Genomic DNA, 16,973 nt, shown 5'->3' with positions numbered 1-16,973 from the left:
GTAAAAGAGATCCATCAGTACTCAGGAGAAGTACTGCTTCAGAGAAGAAAATACCCCTTTTCAAATGTCTTTCCGGATTTGGTGGCTATCATCTTACTGATGCCAGAGAAGCTGTACTGTAATTAAAACCCTGCGTTTCAAGAAAGGATTTTTTTTCTCCTCCAAGAAAGGTTCTTTTGTTTTTTGTCAAAAGACATACGATTATTTTAAAAATGAGAAATTAGATTTCTGCGTCCCCGTGTTTATCTGCTAATTCCAGTGTTGCAATTCAGTTCATTCAGTGTGTGTGCGTGTGCGAGTGAGTGTGTGTGCGTGTGAGTGTGTGTGTGAGTGTGCATGCAGAGCCCCTAAGTATTGGATTTTATCCTGGGGGAAACAGTGCCCAAGAGGGAATTTACCCTAGCCTTGCAGAAACACACAGAGAAGTGAACTAAAACACGGTGTTCAAATATGATGCCGGACGAAATACATGGTATGACTGGGGGCCCTTTCCTCAGATGTAGTTTCTTAGAGGTCACCAAATGAAGAACTTTAACTAGATGACAGGGGTGGGGAGACTTAATGAATAAAGTTTTAGAGGCAGGGAAAAGTATGTTATGATTTAGAAATGGAAATAATGCAATGTTTACAGTGTACACCTCAAACCAGAGGGCGGAGGTTAAGCTGGGAAGGAAAGTGGTGGCAAGACCATGCAGCAGCACCCGGTAAGCATTTTATCCTAACTTTATCCTAATATTGAGCAGGAGAAATAAATTTCATCAATTTCCTAGCATAGTACGAAAATATAAGACAATGCTCTTAGCAGTAACTGTATTGGACAAAGAGAGAACTAGTTAGGATCTAGGAAATGAGAAACACGGTAATTGGCCAAGAACAAGAAACATAAAGACTGTTCTTTGATCATTCATTGAAAGCAAAGAAAGGAAGAAATCTTATGTTTGGTAAATTTAAGAACATACTTCTAAATAGCTCTTAGATAAAATAAGGAATTGTAATGAAAGCCAGAAAATACTTCGAGTTGAATACAAATGAAAAATACTGCATATTCAGACATAAGTTAGGGTTAAAACTATACTTAGAGGGCGATTTTCAGCCTTAAATGTTTAGTTAGAAAATGAGAGTTGAAAATTGATGAGCAGTTATGAAAAGCACAACAAAATAAATCCAAGGAAAGTCAGGAAAGGCTATGACAAACAAGGTGTTAAGACCAATGAAATAGAATGCAGTTATAATAAAGAGAATCTTTTGGAAAGCTGAGCATATTGACACATATCTGATAAGGTGTTCAAGAAAATGCAGAGACGAGTGAAAAGAAGCAAAATATAAGGAAGGAAGTGGAAGACCTAATTATAGATAACTTTCCAAATACTCTGTATAAGTTTGTGTTAATAAACTTGACCACTTGAGAAAAAATGGATAATATCTTAGAAATATATTGCTGAACAAAATTGGATCAAGTAGAAATGAAAATATTTGAATAGATTTCTATCAACCAAAGCCACTGAATCAATAGCCAAAAACCTTCCCACAGTAAAATAACCATGTCCATATGGGCTGGGAGGCACTCCAGAACACTAAAAACATAAATGTGATCTTATACAAATTATTTGTAAATGATATACTTGTCTACATAAAAAAAATCTACAATATATCCAAACCAATAAAAAGCCTGAGCAAGTTTGCTGAATGCAAAATTACCATTCCCAAAGCAAGTGTTCCTATGCACAAACAACAGTTAGAAAATATAGATAAAATTGCTCTGATGATAACAGGTAAAACTGTAATTATAGAGATAAAATGTGACAAAAATATGGCAAATGTTATGGAGAAAATTTTAAAATTTATCTAATGGCATAACATTAGATTTTGTTAGTGTGAGGTATACCTTGTGCAGACGTGATTTACCATAAGCTTGACTTAACACAGACTGCATATGAATCTCTAGACAATATTAAAGAATAACAGTAAGATGAGACTCTTCTCTATAAAGACATAGTAATCAATTAATAGTAATTAATATTGGTTTAGGCAGGTAAGAATAAGCCAGTAGAAAAGAACGCAAACCTGAAAGGACTGACATATAAAAGGGGACTTTCTGTGTGACACAGGTGGCAATACTAAGCGTGAAAAAAAATTTGAACCATTCTTAGGCCACTGGGGGGGGGGGATACCCATTTTTTAAAATCATATCCTCAAAATAACATGAGAGAGAATATCTATATGACAAAAGATATCACAATGTGAAGAAAACATTTGCATTTGGTATAAAATGATAAGAGGCTGGTGCAGAAAATACATGGTGGACTCCTATCAGTACAAAAATTACGACCCCCCACCAAAAAAAATGACAACCCAGTGAACAACTGGATGATGAAGATGAAAGTACATTTTACTAGAAAGGAAGCATCAAGGTCAATAAAAGGCCTAGCCACATTAATAGAATAATGAAAATTAAAATAAATCATCTATAATGTTTTATGCCTACCAAGTTGGCAAAAGTTTAAAAAACATCTAATAACACCACATTTAACAATGATAAAGGAATTTGTATCCAGAGAGCTTGAGTAAAGAAATGTGGTGATATGGAGGTCAATATTCTATAAAATTCAAAAGTTCCACTTCTAGCTCTCTTCATAGAGGAACTCCTCCAAATATGTACAAGAATGGCATTGCAATAATAGTTTCTAACAGCAAAAATGTAAAAACAACTTCTCTATCCCTCAAAAGGGAATCAGCTATAAAAATGTGACTCAGTCAGTGTAGCATGTAAAAGAATGAACTGGATCTAAAGTTATCATGGTGGAAACAGACAACAAAATAATATGCAGAATATACTACCAGTGAAAAAGAAATCTAAAGCACAGTATTTATGTTGTTTATAGATGGGTGTACGTTTGGTAAATTTATAAAAAAACTGCATGCATGAAAATCTTACACACTAATGGTGGATAAATGATTATGTCCAAGGAGAATTTGAGAGACCAAGGATGAGAGTGACACTTAACCTGTCAAGTTTGATTTACTTCTTAAAATACCAAGCGGAAAAAAAAAAAAAAAACAAAAACCTTACAAAATATTAATCTCTGTACACTTGGGTGATGAGAACCTATTTGGATATTGGGAATATTTAAATTGTTTTTAAAATTTTAAAAAGGAGAGTTATACTTTTGGCAGTTTCTTAAGTGTAGAAAATAAGTCATTCTTTTTTTTCCTGGCGCTTTAAAGCCCCTCTGTATGCATAGGGTCTCAGTTATCCTAATGAGTAGCAAGGAAGTTATTAGGTAACTTAGGATCATCAGTAAATTAAACCATCCGGGATTTATTTTGTACAGTGCCCAGCACATGTGCCTGCACAAATTGAGCCTCTGTAAATATTTTGGATAATAATGTCGGTGATTCTGATTGCAGTGCTCCCAGACTGATAACTTAGAATTGCCAAGTTCATGCATCTCTGGCAGTGTAGAATTGGTTGGTGGGGTAACCTCTTCTCAAATAAAATGAGATAAGGTCTTTGAGTCAGATACCTTTCAAATTCCTAATGAATGTGAATCGAGTGAACCGGCTGTATGGACAAGAGGACTCCAGTGCCATGCTCGCGGCTGAGAATACACAGCATTAACCTCGCAAAGGACCCTGAGTTCTTGTGACGATGCTTATTTAGGAGATGTCTGGATGTTTCCCGACGCCCAGCTTTGATCTATGCGTACAGTTGAAAGGGAAAAGCAAGTTATTACTTTCCAATGTCTTATGCAGACTCTCCAGATTTTGACTGTTTTCCTCGTGTATCATTGGGAAGAATCGATATCAATTTCAATGGTATAACTGCAAGAGAGAAAGAAGAAAATCACAGCTCAATTATTTCTTTCACCTGCCTCTCCAGTACATTTTCTGAAATGACAGTCAACTCAAAGATCTATTTTAACATTAACATTTCTCTCTTTTCTAAATGCTCATGAACTGTGTGTAGGAATTTATTTTCCACAGTGGGATTTATGATGATGTAGTGAATGGGGAAGGTTTTCAAAATAACTAGATCGCAACAAGCCAACCAATGTAAAGCAATTCATTGGGGAAGCTGATTGTAATAGTGAAGGCAGTACACTGTGGGAATGGCAGCCCATTTGTTAATTTACCCAAATAGCATATCGGTGGATCAAAGATCTATTTAAGAAATGTCTGAGATGCAGGTTTTCTTGAAAACATAATTTTCTGTATATTAGGCAAGCATTTTGTAAGAGAGCAGAAATGACAAGAATTTGGTGACTCCAAGCATAAAGACTATGCTGCTGGTGCAAATCAATTGAGAGAGAACACAGTATTTATAAAAACTTGATGATAACAAAGATGCAACTATAGCAGTGCCCTGTGATAATGAAATGAACAAATTATCAGGCACGACATAATGAATGCCTTGTTTCCAATCAGCCTTTATAAACAAACAGTGGTGGATCCATCATCCGAAATTAGCAAAAACATCAGAGTGCAATGATGATTTAATTAAAATAGGCAGGGTAGATAAATGCACCAAAAAATGAATGCTGCACATAAAATAATATGCTGGAAAAATGTCTTGAAATAAAAATCTTGAAGAAGAATTAATCCATAATCCAATATTACATCCCAAGATCACGCATTTGAACAATGATGTTGTTGCAGTTGTTACAATTATATAGACAGATTTCAAATACAAGTTTGAATGAAAACGATGCCTGTATTTTCGAGAAGAGTCTGAGGTTGGATGAACAGTGGCAAAACATGCAGAAGAGTGCATTTTGAGAGATTTTACCATATGTTGTATGAATTATTCATGCAAAGGTATGCACTGACTTGGTCTTCCAAGGTAATCAGACTATGGACAAACTATGATGATACATTTTGGAAAAACACCACCATTATCAGATCGTGAGGAGTTTTCATACACACAGAATAGAACTGATTATTGGTGACCAGCTTTAGAATTCTAAATATTTAGAATTTTGGTGTTTCAACTAGCTTCATATCATTCTGGGGATATGTGCATTTATTCTTTATTTGGATTTTATTTCCTTTTTCAAAAATACAGTAACTTTGGCTTAAGAATTTTAGAGTATGATGCAAATTTCCATCTTTAGTAGCAATTTACACATTACATGAAGCATAAAATCACTTTAAATCTCTTTATTTGTGTAGAAAAATGTATTTTTTAAGTTTTGAAGCAGACTGATTGTTTAGGTTATTACAAGGTCCCAACCTCAGATCATAAAATAGTTTTAAAAGCTTCTGTAATACTTTCAATAACAATTTACCAGAAGACCAAAAAAAGGCAATTTTTTTATCTTTTTCTTAAATATTATTTATTTATTAGAGAGACAGAGAGCATATGCATGTGTGCACTAGGGTGGGGGCAGAAGGGGCAGAGGGAGAAGGAGAAGCTGACTCCTCACTGAGCAGGGCCGGGATCCCGGAACCCTGAGATCATGACCTGAGCCAAAGGTAGACGCTTAACTGCCTGAGCCACCCAGACACCCCCCAACCTTTTATCTTTATGGACATTGGGGAGGGTATGTGCTTTGGTGAGTGCTGTGAAGTGTGTAAACCTGGTGATTCACAGACCTGTACCCCTGGGGATAAAAAATATATGTTTATAAAAAATAAAAAATTAAAACAAAACAAAACAAAACAAAACAAAACAAAAAACCCAAATGTATTTGCACTAAATTCTATATTAATGATAAAGTAATATCAAACTGTGAATAATGATAAATATGGGATTTTACACAAAAAATTTTAGGATCAAATTTGATTCTGAGAGTTAAAATTTGGTACATATAGAGTAATTTTGAACAGGGAATATAATCAGACAATTTTAGCAGGTCCATGATTATCTTTAAGAAATCTAAAAATTCATATATGCATCCTTTTCTTAGATAGTGGTTGTTTCAGTGTTGTCTTTGTTAAAACATGGGGTATAGTATTTTAAAAATATATATAAATAGAGGAAATTGGGAAGCAGCTTTGCTTAAAATGATGACCAGCAGCCACACTCTTAACTCTCAATGAACTGCCCATCCTTTACAGAAGAGACTCCTCCCTTTGAAGTTGATACTTGGTCTTTGCAGATGTTCAGGCATGAGAAGAATGAAATCTCGTCTGAGAACTGGAAGATAAATGATTAGATAAAAGGAGCAGCTTTTATTAAGTTGGTATACATAAAAGAAGATAGAGCTTCTAGGCTCTGATGAACTTAGGTTTCAAAAGGGATGGAGAAATATGAAGGTAAGAAGACCCAAAGAAGTGCAGTTTGCATTAGGGTACTGGGTCTCATAAAGTCAGTTTCCACATCCCATTCAGACAGTGATGTTTTTCATTTCTCTTCCTCTGCTGCGAGTCACCTGCTGCTCTTCTGTGAATGTGAGGATTCTGCTACTTAGACTGTCATGTTCCATCTATCCCTCTTCTCCACTAGAACATTTCAACATCATGCTTTGTCCTCATGCTATAATCTTGGCTTGCACCTTAACACATGCATTTTCTCTTTGTTCTTCTATCTTTGGGTTCTGTTTCCTTTGCTTTTTATGTTCTGTATTGATTTGGAGAGTAGGCACTTTTAGATTTTAACAATATTTACCATTATCACAATCATTTACTATAACAGCCCTTCAGTGATATTTTATTGATTATCAAACTCAAAGAAAAATGGCTCCTTCTGACTTCTATACTTTTATGTACTTTTCCCTTCTCCTTCAGCTTTTCAGTCTTTCTTAATAGAATCTAAACTTGGACCTAAGTTTTTGTTATAATTTTTGTTATAAATGTTTCTTTTAACCATAGCATCCAGCATTTTATGGGCAGTTATAACAATGTTTTATGTAATAGTTAAAACCATTCCTAGTTTTTTGGTTTTATGTCATTCCTTCTCTTACTTGTGATTTCTTTCCTAGTTGATTTGAATTCCTCTTTTTCCCAAGAAGAACAAGTGTTTAATTTTTCACATGTGAATGGCCTTCATTTGTTTCACCATTTTACGGCTATGGAAGCTATCATGTATTGCCATATTTTCCATAAAATATTTGTTGATATTTCCACTATCATCTAGCCTTTATTGCCACATTAGGAAAATCTGAGCTCAACCAAGTTTCATTATTTACAAGGTGTTTGGTTATCCTTCTGTATCTATGAAATTAAAAAAAATTATAATTCAATATTTGTTCTCATTATGTAAATCATGTTTCTTTAATTTTTGCTGAAACATTAGCTGCTTTTACATCATATTATTTCCCTCCATAGTTTAATTTAAAAACTATAAAACCTATAAAAAAGTGCATAAAATAAAACAATAAATACCTGTAAGTCTTTCACATATTGGTAATAGATTTGCTTGAGAAAGAGACAGAAAAAGAAAAAGATAGATAACATATATATTGATCAGTAGATTGATCAAGATTGATCAAGATCAAGATGGTTAGGTAATGTGTATGTGTGTGTACATACACACACTTGTGTGTGTATATATAGACTTGGTCAGTTGGAAGTAAGTTGCAGACATGGTATTTTTCCGATAAGTACTTTGGGATATTCTATGAGAATAATGGCATCTTCTCATGTCACTATAATGTTTTTACCATGCCTAATAAAGTCAGTATTAATTTAGTAATATCTAATACACCATATCTTCCCTCTCTCTATCAACATCTTTCTCATCATTGTAACTCTTGTGCCTTTCCTCTGTATTCTGAGAATACTTTGCAAATACATCCAATGTATCTTGTTTTGATTTCATTTAGTAATATTTCTGTTCCTTGATTGCTTCCAATGGATGATTTAATTCTACCAATGAAGAATTATCTTGCGTATTATCCTGTTTTTCCATCTCATCCTAGTAGTATAGACTATTATCCTGATCTGTTATTATGATTTGCTGCTCTTTTTTCCTTATAGTCTCATATAATTATATCATGTTGAAAGTTCTGAATGGTATTATAGATTTCCTATGCCTAGATTTCACTATGATTTTGAGATGCATTTTATGCTACAGGGATAAATTATATGTTTTTTCCATTTACTCTTTTTTTTTTTAAGATTTTTATTTATTTATTTTTTTTGACAGACAGAGATCACAAGTAGGCAGAGAGGCAGGCAGAGAGAGAGGGGGAAGCAGAGAGCCTGATGTGGGGCTCGATCCCAGGACTCTGGGATCATGACCCGAGCTGAAGGCAGAGGCTTAACCCACTGAGCCACCCAGGTGCCCCTCCATTTACTCTTAATTTAAAAAGGATGACTCTATTAACACACAACATCGAGATTTTAGATTGTCCTTGATCTTGCTTAATATCCACTTGCTCAATAATTCACTTTTCTGATCTACATCTGGAAGAGAGACTGGAATTCACAGTTCTTATTCCAATAAGTATCAAGAAAGAATTTTCTTGGTATCAAGAAAGAATTTTTCTAGCATGTTTTTTTATGGACAGACATGGCAACTTATCATCTAGTTCTATGACACTGAGATTTACAAAAAAATACAATTCCCAAATGCTACTGACAAGGTGTTCCAACCGAATTTTGCTTAAGGGTACCATTCGTCCCAGGATGCAGTGTGCTCACATCATCCTATCTATCCCCACTCTGTCTTTCTACTGTCCCTTCTCTCGAGTTCTGGGAGACCAAAAAGACCAAAACAGAATGATGTATAAAGACACATGGAGACAAGACCATTATTCTGGCCACTTTGTACAAAATAATATACTACCATATTTTACTATGCAGGATACGACATGAGGCAATGACATGGAATGTGATGGGACACAACACAACACAACACAACACACATAATACAATAAAATGCCAAAGAGATTGAAGGATAGCTGTCCAGCTTTTCAATTGATACCCACCCTTGCTTTCTTAGTGTTGAGCAAAGGGGGGGTATGAGATAGATAAGTATTTTCCCAGCTTTCTTTTATGATGGAAACATGAGTAAAATTCTTGCTTTTCTTAATCGAATTCCAACGACTCTGGTAAACTGATAGTTTTAGTTTTAGTCACTATTTCAAGTTGTGCCATTTGCAACATTTTTGCAGATATTTTGGGGAGGAGGAGCAATGTACATTATGATTGAATAGCCAAAGTTATTTTAAATTGAAAATTCAGTGCAGCATTTGGATTTGATCAATTTGACTATTAAGCTCAAGCAATTTGCATTTCTCCACATTCTCTCTCTTTCAAAAAGATTATTTCCTCAGCATCACTTATTTGGCAAGGTGTTTTACAAACATTATCTCACTTGATTATCACAGTAATGGTGTGGAGTGGGCATTATTACTGCTTCCATTTTTATAAGAGTAGAAAACTGGGCCTCAGAATGTACTTGTTTTCCTCCAAATTCATAGTGGAAACAAATCTGTCTAAGTCTGTAGTCAATGTTACTTCCTCTATAGTGATATTCCAAAAAGAAGAAAATTACATTTGATGTAATATTAATCCTTTATAAAGCACATAGGTAGCAAATATGAGATCATTATCAAAGGAAATAATCTTAGGAAATAAACCTTACCTGTTCTTTGTAATAGTGTAGTTAGTTTGAAAGGGCTAATGATCTGAAGATACAGATAATTACTAGATATGTTAAACATTCCTGAAGAAATCTAAATGCCTGGACATAGAAATATTATAAATCTACTTTATCTAGTTATATGCAAATTGAACACATGGCAAAATGTTTAATTCGTTTCTAGACATCCAGATTCTCCCAATTCTTTAAAATATTTTCTCCTAAGGAAATTACACTATAACATTTAATCAATTATTGAATCACCTACCTTGAAAGTTCTTTGGTAAAAATCTGCTTTGGACAGTCCAAACCTAAAGTTCGTGTACTTAAAATACTTAATGGAAATGAAAAAAAAAAATGGTATAGCCTTTTCAGTAAAAGGTGCTGAGTTAACCAAATGTTCACATAAAAAAAATGTACCTTGGCTCCTACTCCATAACACACACATAGATATGCACACATTCCAAGTGGACTGCAGATATAAATACAAAAGGTAAAACAAATATTTTAGTATGAAATTTAGTAAGAATATCTTCATTGTCTTAGAGTAGGGAGTAGGTAAGATTTCTTAAATGTAGCACAAAAATATGACTAACCGTCAAAGAAAGAAATTCGTAAACATAGAACAAACATAACTAACCATGAAAGAGATAAATAAATAAACAAGAAAATGAAATACTAGAACTTTCTGTTAGTCGGAGGACACTGTTTGGAGAGTGAGAAAATAATATATGAGTGGGAAGGGACGTTTGTAAGACATCTACCTGAGAAAAACCTCTTATCTAAAATATATAAAAGGTTCCTTCAAATCAATAAGAAAAATACAGATGACCAATGCAAATGTAGGTAAAGGAACTGAAGATAATTTTTATGAAAGAAAGTAATTGAGTAACCCTGAAAAGGAGCCCAATTTTGTTAGTAGGTAAACACATGTTTAAATCCACAATATTAAGATAAATCCTTATCAGAATGTAAGAATGTATAAGAAATATCCTTATCAGAATGGCAAAAAAGAAAAGGATAGAACAACCAATATTGACCAAAATATGGAAGTGTAAATAGGTAAAATTACTTTGGAATAATATTTGGCAGTGAGCTCTAAGGCTGAACTTACATATTCTCCTGATCCAGCATTTTAACACCAAAGTGTATACCCAAAAGACATATAATGTGTGTTTGCCAAAAGACACATAATAGAATGTTCTTAATGGTACTGTTGGTAATAGCCTAAAATTGAAAATTACTAGAGGTCCATTAGCAATAAAATAAATTGTGACAAACTCACACAGTGGAATACTATAGGGCAATGAGAATGAATGAGCTACATTTAACACGCTAAAACGGGGATGAATCTCACAAAGATAACATCAAACAAGAGAACCCATAAATAAAAGAATTCATGATTTTGTTTATATCAAGCACAAAAGATGTAAAACTAATCTATGGTGTTGGGATTCAGCATAGTACTTCTGATTGGGGAGTGGAGGTGGTAGTGACTAGAAGGGGCACAAGATAAACTTTTGGTTAGTTGTTCTTGATTGAGGCACTGGTTACACAGATTTGGACAGTTTGGGAAAATTAGCAGGAAAAGATATTTGCAATATATCTACCTGAGAAAGGCATGAATAATATGTGATTTCTGTATCTATGTGATACTTCAATGAAAACCTCCAACAACTCTACCATTAATCTGAAGGTTTACAGTTAAAGTTTCGATGTTTTGCAGGTAAAAAAATAACATAAAATTCTATAGAATGTACCTGATACATTTATTATACTCCTGATATACACTCTACATTTCGTAGCCTCTATGATGCTATCATATGGAAGATGATCCGAGAATCCTAGGACCAAAAGAGACCATGAAATCAACTATTTAAGACATGATTTTGAGGCATTATTTATTGTTGCTATTAATTATCTACCCAACAGTCAGAGCTAAGATGTGTCAAACAACTTATATAGGTGATGGGAATATGTCAACCTATTTGAGAGATAGATCTAGGAGCCCTGCTTTTCACCCTAGAATCCTGAAAATGGCTGTTTGACTCCATGTAGAAATCCCATTTAAAGCTAGTCCCAGGGGCGCCTGAGTGGCTCAGTGGGTTAAGTCTCTGCCTTCGGCTCAGGTCATGGTCTCAGGGTCCTGGGATCAAGCCCCACATTGGGCTGTCTGCTCACAGGGAGCCTGCTTCCTCCTCTCTCTCTGCCTACTTGTGATCTCTGTCTGTCAAATAAATAAGTAAAATCTTTAAAAAATAAATAAATAAAGCTAATCCCAGTGCTAAATGTAGTTCAGTGTCATTGAGAAGTCAACTTCTAAACAGATTGGAGGTGTCTCCAAAGATTTATGATGTACTGATGAGCAGACTAAAATATATACACCCCAAATCACTATCATATCTAGATAATAAGAAGTATTCAAGGTTTCCTAATGCTTGAAAAGCCTTCCAAGTATTGCTACTTTGAAAGTTAGCTGAAGGGCATTAACAAAAGAAATTAAAATGCAGGAATATCCAGATATGATTTCTGAAACACATAGTGGAAACAGCAAAACCAACAATAGCATTCAGAGCATGGAGACCTGAGTTTTGGCCTTGTTAAACGAGTAGCTAAGTACGTGATGGTGGACACTTGTTAAGTAGTTAAAACTTCTCAGGGCATACTCTTCATCACTGATTAAATGAATCAGTTCAATTTGATGATTATTAATTTTCCTTTTAACTTCGTAATCATGTAGTTCTCATCATAGCGCTAGCTTTTATATAATTTAAATATGTTTCATGTTGCTTACTTTTCTAAAAGTCTATCATTTTTTCCCTTATCGTTCCTTTTATTTTATCTGGACCAAAAATTATCCTTGCTGAAACTTGAAATTCAACTAAATTCAAGCTTTTTCATTTAATGTCAAGTATGGGAAATATAAATAGAAAATTACTAATTTTGTAACTAATTTAAGCACCTCTAATGATCAGCAATTATCAGAAATAAAAGGGTGTGAGTAATACTTTATAAGCCCAGTTAATTAGCAAAATCTTTACTTGTGCTTGACAAAATTGAATACAAAAAAGACATTTATAGATAATCTCAAGATTGCCACAATAAGCATATTTATAAAAATGTCAATTCAAGCTCTAGCTAATATTAAGAATAATTTGAATTTGAACCAGTATTAAGATAGTAGTAATTTGAGGAATACTTAGTTTGTGAAGAATTTATCACATATGCTTTACCTTAAAATTATATGTGTCTAAAATTTATATTCAACTTTCAAACCTCTTTTCCTAAATCAGCTCTCTAGAAATTTTATTCAGAAAAGTTTTAAGTTGTGATAAAAGCATGTTTTTTAGCATATCGATTTTACTTTAAAATTAAACTCGACTAAAGGAAATAGCTTTGTGTTATTTGTAATAGATAATCTTAGAAAATAGTCAGGCATACAACACAAGGTAAACAGTAGAAAATGTAAGGAGTGAAAAGAAATAATAGAATATGAAACAATTGTAAGCTTTTGAAATTCTTTGGTTTGGGAAGATAAAAGAAGAAACCAGTAGAAAGTCTTTCATTTATAGAACCAGGTAGAATTGAATAGTTGGGGCACAAAGGAAAGAAATTGCACAGACAGGACTCAAATCCGTTTCCTAATTAAAGAAATAAAAACATTAAGGAACAGTATTCTAAGAGAAAAATCTGTGTATGGCCAATCCATACATATCTTTAAAATGGTGGGACATTGATAAGGAATATAAAGGATGGAAATGGCCAACACCAAGAAAAATAAATTTTTTTTAGAATGGAGAAAACAATTATTATATAGCAAGACTACACAGAAGTGTTTATTGACTCCATTTATATTACCAGTGTAAAAGCATGGGATTATGGAACACTGAAAAGGTAAGTTCAAAGAGTTCAAGCATGTCTACTCAGCCTTGCCAAAGAGCTTTCAACAGAACTCCTATTCTGCTTGGGAAAAAGAGCTGAGAAAATGGACGATGTCTGCATTACTGAAAATCTGAAGCCATTGTTATCAGTATAAAAATACATGAATGTTGGGGCACCTGGGTGGCTTATTGGTGAAGCACCTGACTCTTGAACTCTGCTCCGATCATGATTTCAAGCTTGTGAGATCAAGCCTTGTGTTAGGCTCCACACTCAGCATGGAGTCTGCTGAGGTTTCTCTCTCTCTTGCTCCCTCTTTCCCTCTCCCACTCCCTTTCTCTGTCATCTACTGGATATGAACAGTAGAGCTAGAAACTGGGCTTGGCTATTCCAGGAAGGGCTCGTAGGAAAAAGCTCTCGACCAATGCAGTAGAGATAATCTAGCCCAAACGAACAATAAAATAATAACTGTGCAAGAAGTCTTTAAATGCAAAATTGTCTAGAGCAGGTGTTACACAAAGGAAGACTGGCAAGTTCTTTGGGAATTATACAGTGGTGGTGTTAAATGACTGGTTCCTCAAATAAATTGACTTCCTCAAATAAATTTCTTTAATAATTTCTGCAAAATAATCTTAAAAGCCCGTGAGTTCAAGGGTTGTGCTTATTAACTCAATAGCTAAATTTTTCTAGCTCATGAGTAAGTTTCAAAATACCTGAAGCAATAAATGAATATTGGTAATTTGTTTTTTTTTTTTTTTTTTTTTTTTTTTTAAGATTTTATTTATTTATTTGACAGAGAGAAATCACAAGTAGGCAGAGAGGCAGGCAGAGAGAGATAGAGAGGAGGAAGCAGGCTCCCTGCTGAGCAGAGAGCCCGATGCGGGACTCGATCCCAGGACCCTGAGATCATGACCTGAGCCGAAGGCAGCGGCTTAACCACTGAGCCACCCAGGCGCCCGAATATTGGTAATTTGATAATAAGAATTTATTTGAGAACTTGAATGATTTAAATGTGCTACATCTTTTTAATATATTTTCATCTGAAGCTATCAAAAATACATTCTTTCAGTCACTTTTCCCTTTTTAAATCTACATGCATTTCAAGATTCAAGCAACCTTTATGATTCATTGCATTTTATTCATCAACACATTGCTTTTAAGAGTTCTTTGATGTTTGAGAAATCTTGTGTGTCTTTTGGATAAGCCTTCTTAAGCCTTTTTCCCTCAAGTCAGAAAGTTATACTTCACTAACTATAAAGAAATATCCAAGGACTAAAAATTTGCTTTGCAACAGAGAACCAAGGATGTTCCAAAGAGTTGCCAACACACATCTCCTTTATCCACAAACCAAATAGAAGTCAGGGAGCAAACACTTGACAACTGATCAGTGTATTGGAAAATAATCAACGCAGACAAAGAAACTAGAAATCATATTGCAAGGCTAGAGGAAAAAATAAAAACACTGCTTCAAAAGTATGAGTATTGACAGAACGTGTGATGAAAATGCATTCTAAATGGTATGTATCCAGTGCAAAAGAAGGTAAAAGACAAAGAAAAAGTGATGCTTTCTTACTTTTAAACTTAATCCAGAGAAAAAGAAAGAGAAGTGTTTGTACTCCAAATTGAGCTTTGGATCTGAATGTTTTAGAAAGAACTTGAGAAAAATGGACAGTAGTTTTTCTTTCCATTACACTGATATTTATCCAAGTGCCCACTAATAAGAGATCGTTAGCTGTGTCAACTGCACCACGGGTAATATTTACTATGGAAACTGTGTATTCCTGAATAATACATTCATGTCACATTTTCATACCATAGGCTATAAACTTGAAGGTTTAGCTTCAGAAAAACAAAACTAGTCAAACAAGTTCTATGAAAATTATGGGCAATAACATCATGATATAGCAGAAAATTGATGGATTTTATGTCAGATGTTCACGGCTATAAATTTTAGATCTACTTAAACATTCTAAAATTCCATCTCCTTATTCGTAGGATGAATAACTAAATCGCATTAAAGAATGCATGAAACAATATATGTAAAGGGCCTAACACTGTGTCATTTCTTGATAGAAGATTTCTATTACAAAAGATCCTTTACACAAGCTGAAGATAGATTGTGGATTAGAGGAAGCAGAAAGGATGACCTTCTCAATGTAGTTGGCATGCATGAGAGAGAAAAACTGCCAAGACTTCCCTGAATGAACCTGTGGTAATCCCTTTATTTAACTACTATGTGTGAATGAGGTGTCTGGAGTTGTGTGGTTAGCTACTTTCACAACCAGGTGGGGCAGTCCTGCAAACACTCCTCAGACTATGACACCTTTGCTCCTCCATTAGTTCCATTTAGTTCAGTATACATTTATTGCCAGATACTGAAAGTCTCTAAGGTAAATAAATAGCACATGATCTGTTGCTGTTGGGCACTCACAAGAAAGAAGGTCACAGTAAAGAAGGTCGGCACTTAACAGTAAAATTTTGAAGTATTGTTGTAGTGCACAAGTGGAACTTCAACTCAAGGTTTGGGAGGGAGGATATCAGAGAATGCTCCCACCAGAGAATGCTGGTGGAAGATGAGTGAACAGCCTTAAACACTATGCCTAGACCAGAAGAGTGGGAGAGTTTGGTGGTACAAAGGAGAGAACAAGAGTCATGAAGGTGCTGGGTATTTGGGGGCCTGCTAGAAGCTGGATATATCTAGATAACTGATTAGAAAGATAATTGACTAGACTGATAGCCCAGGTACTAACAAGATGAAGAGGCCTAGAAGAAATGAAATGTGGGTGGCTTAACCTCCTGCAATACCAAAGAGTTATCGAAAGAGAATCTTTCTGGGGCTCCTGGGTGGCTCAGTGGGTTAAAACCTCTGCCTTTGGCTCAGGTCGTGATCCCAGGGTCCTGGGATCAAGCCCTGCATGGGGCTCTCAGCTCACGGGGAGTCTGCTTCCTTCTCTCTCTCTCTACCTACCTCTCTGCCTACTTGTCTGTCAAATAAATAAATAAAATCTTTTAAAAAAGGGGAATCTTCATTTTTAAATATAATATAGAATGTTATGGCCCAGATGATCTGTGCCCCAATCTTTTATCATCACAGTGAATCAAAGATGGGAATTTGCACTGAAAAACTGCCTCTTTTTAGAGAGAAGACAAGGACGTCAAATAGAGTGATTGTGTTGGTCTATCAATAATCACAAAATAGACTAGGCAAAGTATATTATCAAAATGTTGCATGGGAGGTGACAGATTAAGACACAAAAATCCCTTTACTGAGAACCATGAATTCCTCATTTGAAAATAAGTAAACTGAGTTAAATCTGCATCTCCAATATTTTTGACATAATATGCTCTTGTTAATAATATATAAACCAATAAATCTAAGAATGAGTTTAAGTGCTTTTTAATTTTGGGATACACTGTTTCTATTTAATTAATTATAAATTACAAAGCAGGATTTGTCACCATATTAGTTTCCTAGGGCTGACATAACAAATGATTAGAAGCACAGTAGCTGAAAACAACAGAAATGTATTTTCTCACAGAGAGAGGCCATCTGAAATCAAGGTCTTGA

Source organism: Mustela putorius, unplaced genomic scaffold, assembly GCF_011764305.1.
Source record: "Mustela putorius furo isolate JIRA1106 unplaced genomic scaffold, ASM1176430v1.1 tig00000179_pilon_pilon_pilon, whole genome shotgun sequence".
Taxonomy (NCBI): domain Eukaryota; kingdom Metazoa; phylum Chordata; class Mammalia; order Carnivora; family Mustelidae; genus Mustela; species Mustela putorius.
Note: the sequence above shows the minus strand (reverse complement) of the source record.